Here is a 3721-nt window from a genome sequence, read left to right as displayed (position 1 = left end):
GCATGTTCAGATAGAATAGTTCTGATCAAACAGCCCATTGCTTAATTGCTCTTTTGAGTAGTTTGATCTGTATCCATCATTTGACATTGTCTCACCTTGTTAGATTCTAAAAGCTAAACATAGATATGCTGTTTCCAGCAGAGGCTGCTGCGGCATCAACAGTTGTGATTATGTTTAGATTATGGTGAACCACAAGTGGTAGGTCAATCATATTTGGTATGCAGTGGTATTAGCCATGGCACATCTTATTTCCAAGGAGATAATTTGGCCCTGCTCCCTCTGTCATGGTATATTGAATTTGAATCTTTTGCTTCTTTTATATGTACATGTACATGTATTAGTTTGTGATTAGGTCAGTATATGGGGAACCACTAATGATAGGTCAAAGATATCTGGTATGCAGTTGTACAAGCATTGTAATATCAGGGATCTCCATGGCCTGTTTAACGATGGCGCCCCGCCATCGTTCAAATGTCTTGCGCCATCGTCAAATGACTCGCCCCATCGTTAAATTGTCTTGCGCCATCGTTAAATTGTCTTCCGCCATCGTTCAAAACTTCATAATTTTTTGTAGCCCGACGCCATTTTTTTTTATCAATTATAATCAAATGCATGTAATTGCATAACCCTTAGGCTTTTTATGTTATAATCCAACACAGTTCTAACGCCTGAGGGATATCCGGATTAAGATCGCTAATCACTTGTACCTGAGCTTGTACAGGTAGATCAACAAACCAGACAGGAGAATACTATCTGAGGATAGACGATCCATTTGTCGAATTAATCAACTAAGTTTCAGCAAATGATTATGATAATTTAGATTAAATAAATTAATTAATAATCCAGTTACAAAGAAAACAGTTTAACAAGTCGAACACGTGCTTTATTTTGACTTACGCAATCAATTATGAAGAACAAAATAAGACGCAAAACAGTAAATATTATTTCATTGCAAATAACTCAAGTACTGCTGTAACGATAATTTAGAATTACTTTAAAAGTTTAAAAGTAAAAACTTATAAATATTTCCTGTAAAGAAATATCGTATCGTAATTCCGAATTCATTTCGTATATTACGATCAAATTGATACATCCGCGTTTCCGGTTTCTATTCAGACTCGAAAGATGCATGTTGCACAGCATCAATTTGTCAGATAAAGTCATTAAAAACCTTTTCATTTGCTTTACAAATCTCTTTAACCTTTTACATAACCCGTACGAATCGTTTTGTTGTTTCTGCAAATCAGCCATACCGGTAATGGGTTCTGAATTTGACAGTGTCCATGAAAAATAAGCTCCACATCATATGATTTTTAACCCCCATAACAATTACCAAAAATACAAGAAATCTACATGGGGACCTTCATGACAGCTTTTGGTCATTCTCGACTAAGGGGGGACCATGAAGACTTGGCATTTGAATGGTTAAAAACGGCAATAAATGAACATATTGATACTTCTAATTCTATAATGAAAATTCAAATAAATATAATTTAAATAAGCAATGAATTAGCATGTTCACCATTCCTTGTATGGAGGGATAAAATACTTCCGATCGCGCTACACTGTACAGCGTATACCTGAATATCTCATTATTTGACTCAACCCCCTCAGTCATAGTATATTGACCTTGAAACTTTTGCTTTGTTTACATGTACTACTAGTTTGTGATTAGAGCAGTTCAAGGGGAACCGTTAGTGGTAGGCCAATGCTAATTGGTATGTAGTTTTATAGTAGTGGTGCCACGTGTGGAGCAGGATCCGCTTACCTTTCCGAAGCACCTGAGATCACCCCCAGTTTTTGGGTGGGTTCGTGTTGTGTATTCTTTAGTTTTATATGTTGTGTCATGTGTTCTATTGTTTGTCTGTTTGTCTTTTTCACTTTTATCCATGGCGTTGTCAGTTTATTTTCGATTTATGAGTTTGACTGTACCTCTGGTATCTTCCGTCCCTCTTTTATAAGAATTAGCCTATCTCATTTCCATGAAGAATTTTTGGTGTTGCCCCCTCAGTCATGGTATATTCATTTAAATACTTTGGCTTAGTTTAAAGTGGGAATGGAAATGGGGAATATGTCAAAAAGACAACACGACCAAATAGACAAGAGCCGAAGGCCACAAATGGGTCTTCAATGCAGAGAAAAACTCCAGCACCTGGAGATGGTCCTCAGCTGGACGCTAAATACAATTGTATACTAGTTATCAAAGGTAACAGGATTATAATTTAATACGCCAGGCGCGCGTTTCGTCTACATAAGACTCATCAGTGACGCTCATATGAAAATAGTTATAAAGCCAAACAAGTACAAAGTTGAAGAGAATGGAGTATTCAAAATTTTAAAAAGTTGTGCCAAATACGGCTAAGGTAATCTATTCCTGGGATAAGAAAATCCTTAGTTTTTCGAAAAATTCAGTTCAGTTAAAATGGATGTCACACTTAAGTCCGAAACAATATCATGAACTAATATCAATGAAAGTTAAAAATTATACAAGGCTAACAAATGCCAGAGGCTGCTTACTTGGGACAGGCGCAAGAATTCGGCGTGGTTAAACATGTTTTGTAGATCTCAACCTTCCCACTATATCTCTAGCCAATGTAGAATAAAGAAACACATAGCAATACCCACTGTAAATCTTAGTTTAAAATAAAATGTGTATGCTAATCAAGTAGTGGAAGGGTAATACATCTTTTATTAAAGGATGGACCTTGATGCATAATTCCATTTATATAGATGCCTTGTGTTAAGATGTTTCCATCTGTTGTATCTTTATTTTCATTTACATTGTTTTCTTGGTTCAGTACCTAGACATAGGTATGGTTTAAATATTTTTTGCACCAGACACGCATCTTGTCTACAAAAGTTTGACGAAAGATACCAGAAGGACAGTCAAACTCATAAATCGAAAATAAACTGACAACGCCATGGCTAAAAATGAAAAAGACAACGGACAAACAATAGTACACATGACACAACATAGAAAACTAAAGAATGAGCAACACGAACCCCACCAAAAACTGGGTGTGATCTCAGTTGATCCGGAAAGGTAAGAATATCCTGCTCCACATGTGGCACCCGTCGTGTTGCTAATGTTGTAATAGAGGCGGTAAATAGTATAACTCATTAGGTCACATTCATGAAAGGGAAGGGGATAGTAGTTACAACGTAAGGAACATATCCGATATCATCTGTGAAACGGTTATTCCATAACGGTCAACCAACTCGTGATGGCGTCCGTAAAATTTACGAAGGAATGATTTCAACTACACCATTTGGAACTCTTGGTTTAATAGCTTCCTTGTAAGCAGCAACCCTTTATCAAGAAAATCATGATGGGGAAAAGCACGGGAATATTGTATCAATTGGGAGATATATACCCCGTATGCAGGTGCTGCTGGAATTTTGCTACTTAGAAATGGAAATTTCACAATTGGAAAGATTAAATCATCCCTTTTGTCGTAAAGTTTTGTTTTCAACCGACCCTCGTTGCCAATTTCTTTATGTAAGTCAAGATATGAGGCCGACTTAACTGTATCTGTTGTATCCTTTATCTCTAGTACGATGTGATAGATGCGTTCAACATATTCACCAAATTTTGAATTATTTAGTGAGAGAACATCATCTATATAGCGGAAAGTAAAGTTAAAGGACATTAAAAGACCCATACGAGGGCTCGAATTAAAAAAGTTTCTATGAAGTAAAAGAGCATTGAAGCCCCAAAATT

Source organism: Mytilus edulis, chromosome 11, assembly GCF_963676685.1.
Source record: "Mytilus edulis chromosome 11, xbMytEdul2.2, whole genome shotgun sequence".
Taxonomy (NCBI): Eukaryota; Metazoa; Mollusca; class Bivalvia; order Mytilida; family Mytilidae; genus Mytilus; species Mytilus edulis.
The sequence above is the reverse complement of the archived record's forward strand: the minus strand, read 5'-3'. Positions refer to the sequence as shown.